Source organism: Brassica napus, chromosome C3 (assembly GCF_020379485.1).
Source record: "Brassica napus cultivar Da-Ae chromosome C3, Da-Ae, whole genome shotgun sequence".
NCBI lineage: Eukaryota > Viridiplantae > Streptophyta > Magnoliopsida > Brassicales > Brassicaceae > Brassica > Brassica napus.
The window spans coordinates 44,535,683-44,542,716 of record NC_063446.1 but is presented as its reverse complement, the minus strand read 5'-3'; the positions used below and the strand labels follow the sequence as shown (position 1 = coordinate 44,542,716).

At 36.5% G+C, this 7,034-nt stretch overlaps 1 non-coding gene across 1 annotated transcript; it reads right to left on the bottom strand.

Annotated features, from left to right (window-relative positions):
* Positions 1-5,813: 5,813 nt before the first annotated feature.
* Positions 5,814-5,920, bottom strand: LOC125584778. The gene has a single exon (XR_007321687.1). It is a non-coding gene; the product is annotated as a small nucleolar RNA R71 (small nucleolar RNA).
* Between the last annotated feature and the right edge of the window lie 1,114 nt (positions 5,921-7,034).

The window sequence follows — 7,034 nt, the reverse complement described above, 5'->3', positions numbered from 1 at the left end:
CCTTGTTAAATAGCATAGAAATAGAAACTAACACATATAATAATTATTATAGGATTCTTATGTATTTCCTAATATAATAAAATGTTTCTGATGATAGTTGATACATATCTCTATAATTTGATATAGTTTTATTATTATATTTCATTACAATTGTATATATAAGAGTCTTAAGTTTAAGGCTTGACCTTAAAATACCATAAGTCTAAAAAGAGGTATGATCACCTGAAGTGATTACCAAAAGCTCATTATGTATTTTGCATCTAAAAATTAGAAGACCTGAAGTCTGTAAATAAATCCAACTATGTTGGATGTTAAGTTTAAAAGTAAATTTTCTTGAAGAACTTTTTATGATGCATATGGAAAATAAAACATTTTACACAAGTAATGTTGTCCATTCAGACCCTGATTGAGAAAAGAGTTTAAAGAAGTTTATACTTGTATTTTGCTCCTTGAGACTCGGAAAATCAATGAGCTATTAATGTAAGATGATAAATCACGTCTAGTTGATTATGATCTTTTTTCTAAAGAGAATATGATATTTTATATTGACAAATAAAATCCACATAAATTAGTATTGCTCAAGAAAGCGAAGATAAAAGTGAGTGTAAACGTGTAAATATGGATATAAATAAGGTCAAAAGCCAAAGAGTTTCTTTATAGAACTCATATTCTCACTTGAAGTTGAGAAAATAAAGATGGTAATAAAGAAGAGATATGATTCAATCATCTGAAAATGAAAGAAAATTATTGTTAGTACAAAACAAGATAGTATAAAACTTATAGAAAGTTCAAGAAGAAGATATATATATGAATGCTCCAGAAGAGTAAATAATATTATTTCAAATAAAAATGCAATTAAAATGCTTATAACATTATATTTTTATAAGTCTCAAAAGTTAGAAGGACTTGAGAAAGAATACATGACCCATGTAGGGTATCGTTGATTCAACAATGAAATTCATTGGAGATTGATAAACCTGTCGTATTATCATCTCGAGGGGAGAGTTAAGGAATCTCATATTTTATAATAAGTGAAACATTCAGAAAATTATGTTTACACTCAAATTGGTTGACAAATCCTTCTTAAAGTAAATCTAAGGAATTTTGAGACAAGTTATGTTGAAATACTAACTGAAAGAAATGTTAAATTAATTGCAAATCAAAAGTATTTCTAAAGGTAGTAAAATTATTTTAGGGAAAGTACCTACATTTTCTTATAGATTGTACTACACAAATATTAGTGTAATAGAGATAAATATATCGTAAACCAGGAGTTTACAAAATATTTAGCACGAACCAGTTAGACCATTTTGGTTAAATAATGATGCGAAAAGATACATAAAGAATTATTTGAATATTCATTGAAAAACTAGAAGATTCTTGCAAATGATTTCACATATGTTTCTTGCTCATAATATAAAATGGTAATACGGTTTTCACTAGCCAAATGATATTATTTGCATGAATAAAGGAGATGTTGGTGGACTAATCACCCACTATGCATCTTTATAATATTGGTGAATCCACAATAAGTATTTTGTAATTATTGAATGTTCATTGGGATAAGTACTAAACATTTTGAGAAAAATAATTTGTATCGAGCCAATAAGTTATAAATAGTTCTCCCATCATTGTTTTTTAGTCAGAAACCAAATATTTCCCATCTAAGAATTTTGGATGTGCAATACACATTCAAGTTGCTCCACCAAAGAGCTTTAATTAAGATGATTTTAAATGAGGTTGGGAATATACGTTGGATGTAAATCTCCATTGATACTTAAGAATCTAGAGTCATCCTCGAATGATATAATTAAGGCTCACTATGGATGCTAAAATTAAATTTGTATTTCCAACATATGGGGAAGAAACTAAACAGCCGGAAAAGAAAATAAATTGAAATGAATTATCACTGATCCTCAGACTAAAGAGAATTTGAAATAGAAATCTAAGAGATAATTCAAAAACAGTATATAGCTTAATAAAGCAGTTTTCAGACACATTTACTGACCCAAATGAATAGTGATCAAGTCACATATACTAGCTGTAAATACTCCAATAAGAATTGATGTTCAAGAAGAACAATATCAAACTGCTAGTCACAGTTGATATGATAGAGTTTTTTGACAGTGGTCAACCCGAGGCAATATAGTTTTTTGAATGATCTCCAGAGGAGACATTAAACATGACTGAAAGGAATTCAGGTACCTGAGACAATGAAGAGATCTCAATAAGTTTTGTCATGTATGAAATGAAATGGAACTGATAAACAAATTGACGTCGATGATATTTATGGATGCAAAGTAACAGTTGATATGATAAAAGAAAGAGGATCATGAAAATTGAAACAAAGTCTATTGAAAAGTATACACAAAAAAAATGATTGGCCAAAGAAGAAATATACAAAGATACAAAATCTTGTGAAAAAGAGAGGTATTTTGACCAGTAGTCCATACAATAGAAGGTGTAAAACAAGTGGGATATAAATACGTTGTTGCACCAAAGAAAGATCAATATGAATTTGATTGTGAAGAGATATAGACTCATGTGGTAAATGCAACTACTTTTAAGTTCCTTATCAGTCTGGCAATGAAGGAATAACTTGAATATACGACCCACTGGAAAATGATAATCTCTGAAAGATAGAATCCAAAAGGGATTGATGATATCAAAATCATGTTCTCAGGAACTCTAGTTATTCGGTCAAATTAAGGCAAATTCACTTTCATGGGATATATATTAAATGCTTGTATGTGTTTGGTCATGAAGTACCATACTTAAAGTGTAATATATATGAGTTAGTTACTAATCTTTTCATGATTGAAAAATGTGATTTTATATGACAAGAAAGAAAGTCATAATATTAACTTTTATAGGTATGAGTGAAGAACTCGTATGTACAAGACGAATGTCTAAACGATTGTATGTAAGAAATTTGGTTTGAAGTCCAAATAGACCAAGAAATTGTTGTCTATGTCAAAAGAGAATTATGGACCAGAAATCTAAAGTCATGGATATTATAATAGAAATCCAAAGAGTTTGTCCTAGTACACTTAATTTCTTAAAGAGATATATTCGATTGTAATGCACATCCTGAAGATATTGCTTCCAGAGGAAGAAATGTGATAATGTGTGTGCTTGTACTCTTTTTCCTCATCATGGTTTTTGTTCCACTGGGTTTTTCCTTGACAATGTTTTACCGAGGCAACAAAGAACACAAAAATGATAGATACCCAAGGGGAATACTATAATTCCTATGAAAAAGTCTATCAATGTTCTACAGTTTTTGAGATAAAAAGAATCCAAGAAAATGATCAAATCATATGAAGACTCATGCACTACAGAATAATGGCAAAGTTCGTGTCCTACAAGTTCGTTCAAGTGAAAATTGAATGTTTCATTCACTAAGGCGCTACCCTTGCTACTTTCAAGAAGCTCATACATCTTATCGGACTATGTTGTCTCAAAGACCTCGACGTATGTACACATGAGGGGAAGTCATTGCGTGATGCACTTTTTTTCCCTTGACTATCGTTTTTCCCATTGGATTTCCTAGTAAGGTTTTTAACAAGGCAGCATCTTACACACATAATAGACATCAAGGGAAAGTGTTATAAGTATTGTGATGTCGATTATAGAAACTCTTGTTCACCAAAGTTTACTTGTACTTGGTATCCAAGTAAGACTCTTTATTTTATCCTATATAAGGAATTCATTATTCATGAAATAAAACACACCAATTAATCTTTCTCTCTTCTCTACTAATAAGTCTGTGTTCTACAATACGGTCTAGGCGCCTGCCTAGGTGGCGTTTATGCGCTATACGGTAACCAACCGTAGTGTTTTCATGTTATACAGTGTTTTATGTGGATTTATATAATTCGGGGGAATAATAGCGTTTAGGCAGATATTATACAGTTGATATATGGTGTTTTTAATACCATTATATGTGTGATTTGAGTTAATTCTCAGTCCTAATTTGTGCTTATTTGATATCATTCTAGGTTTGGAGCAGGTGAAAGCACAAAGAAGAGAGTTCTGTGAAGAAATAAGTCATTTTGGAATATCCGATGCAGAACAGCCAGTCAGACCAATCCGAAGGTTGTTCCCGAAGAGAACAAGCGTCTGACTGTTCCTGATCACTAAGGAAACTTCCAAGATTTCGGAAGTTTTCCCTAGATTCCATCTCTTCACTCTTTACCACCGGTGCCTCCATATAAAAAGCTTATCCTATCATTTCTTTTTGACTACGCTAGTTTTGGCAAGAAACCTAGAACTATTTTGGCGATTTAGCAACTTGTAAGGGAGAAGGTTTCATCTCTCATTTTCACGAGAAGATCATCCTGAACCCTTGTCTTTCTACTTTATTTTATATGCAGTATTATTCAGAAATCATGTCTGTATCACTTTGCTTTATGATTGAGTAGTCGGCTAAGCTTGCTTAGGGTTTTAGGGTGTCAATCGCATGAGCTAAACGCAAATAAGTGATTTTAATTGTTCTTCATTCATATTGTTCTTACTTCTTGCATTAAATTGATCACTTAATGTTCGATCTCAAGTTTAATCACCTAGCTAACCGCTTAGGAGATAAATTGACATATATTGAATGAGCTTCATATCCCTAATCAACGAGAGTATATATTAGGGTATTAAGTAAATAATCGGACCTGATCTCTAAGGCTTGCTATCGCGTCTTGTTCCAAGTGAGAGCTTAGGACTCAAGACCGATCAGCAAAGGGAACAAGTCCACGATAGTGGATTGTTCTAGCCGAGTGATCCGAGTTCTAGACTGCACCTCATTGCACTTGAATAGTTGTTTGGTTCCGCATTGACACCCGATGAACAACCCTAAGCCGACTTTCATTTAAATCGAATTTGAATCTCTAGATATTCTAGTTACTTGCGTCGCCATTGATTTTAAAACCCCACTTGTTTCCCAGCTTAATATTGAACTCATAAGAGTAAAGAGTAAACTGGTCCTCTGGATTGAATCTCAAATATTACAATTACCACTGTTAACTTGACAGTAGCAAGGATTCATTTTTAGTGTATCAAGTTTTGGCGCCGTTGCGACGCGGACCAGTCTTTTACCTTTATTTTTCGGTTTAATATTTAGTCTGAGATATCTAACTTGCTTTTAATTCTTTGTTGGAACAGATGATCCAAGTGCATGACCAGTATACATACTCGGAGCAACGCACAAGGACCACTACATCAACTGACCAACGACGAACTCGAAAGATTAGAAAGACAAAATCGTCAACAGCCGAGAACACCCGACACCAACATGGGTGATCACGGCAATCAGGATGACTTCACTGCTGCACTGGCAATCATTTAACAACAAATGCAGACTCAGCAACAACAGATGTTACAGATGCAGCAGACCATCCAGAATCAGCAACAAGCTGCTGAAGAAGCAGCTGAGAACGCCGTGCGAGAAGAGCGTGGTGCTCCTATTGGGGAGCGGAACCTTCCGCGTAACTTCGCTACTAACAGCTCCCCCATCAACCCTCCTCCTTGCACTCGGCAAGACTATGAGATCAAACCTGCACTGATAAGTCTGGTACAGAAGAGCACGTTCAGCGGTCTCACTACTGACATCCCGATGGACCACATCGAAGCCTTTGAGAGAATCTGCAATTTCTCGCTCTAACGGAGTGCCACCATACTATGTCAAATGCACGCTGTTCCCATTCTCTCTTGAAGGGAAAGCTTCTCGCTGGCTCCAATCTTTGCCAACAGACTCTCTTACCTCATGGGACCAAGTCCGATCAGCGTTCCTGAGCTACTTCTACACGAAGTCTAAAACTGCGGCTCTACGGCATAGGATCTCCAATTTCAAGCAGAAGTCTGATGAACCTTTTCATGAAGCTTGGGAGAGGTACAAGGAGTACCAGAGAGAGTGCCCGCACCATGGGTTTGACGATGACTATATATTGGAGGTGTTCTATGATGGAGTGAGCTATGAGTTTCGAAACATCCTTGATTCTTCGAGTAATGGAGATTTCATGACTCAAACCACACTTGGTGCGTTCGAGCTGATTGAGAACATGGCTTCAAGTTCACTAAACAAGAATAAGGAGCATGACCGCTCGAAGAGTGTGAACAGCATAGATGATCTCGCTGCAAAGGTGGACCAACTGCTTAAGGGAAACCAAAGCCAAGTGTTCATAATGGAGGAAGCAGCTCCTGAGAAGAGTGTCGGTGACCTGGCGTTTGATGCTGAAATATCAGGAGACGATCAACAAGAGGTGAGCTACGTGAATGGGCAAGGATGGCAGCTCAATAACTACCACCCAAACCCTAACGTCAGGAACAACCCACAACTTTTCTGGCCTAAGCAAGACAAACCAGCTAATCATGCACAGAGTAACCAAGGTCAGTATACCGGGTATCAAAAGAACTACCAACCCCAGACCTATGTTCTAAGCCAACCCCAGAACAATCCACCTAAGATGCAGAAACCCCAGCACACTCAGCCAGCTACCTCCGCTCCTGTCGCTGTTCCGCAAGATGAGACAAAAGCTATGTTGTAGCAGCTGCTCCAAGGACAACAACTCCAAGGGAAGGCTCTAAACCAGGTTACTACCGAGATCAATACCAGAATGAACCATATGTTCAGCGATTTGAGCACCAAGTACGACAATGTCGCGAGCCATATGAGACAAATGGACATTCAGATTACTCAGACTGCTGAGAGCATCAAGAGGCAACAAGGTACTCTACCTGGGAAAACCGACAAAAACCCTAAGGAGTGCAATGCGGTTGAGTTGAGAAGTGGAAAGCAACTGTCGGAACCGGTAAAGAAGAGGTTCACTGCGGCTGAGAAGGGGAAGCATAAAGAGTCGGAACAACCACCAGCCGATACCTCGACAGCTGAGAAGGAGAGGAAACCAACAGTTGGAACCAATTCGCCAGGACCAGAATAACCAGCTGAGGCTGTCCGCCCGATCCCAGAGCCTGTTCCTGCTCGCGAATACACTCCTAAAGTCCCTTACCCTGTTCCAGCAAAGGCTACTCGTAAGGACCGAGAG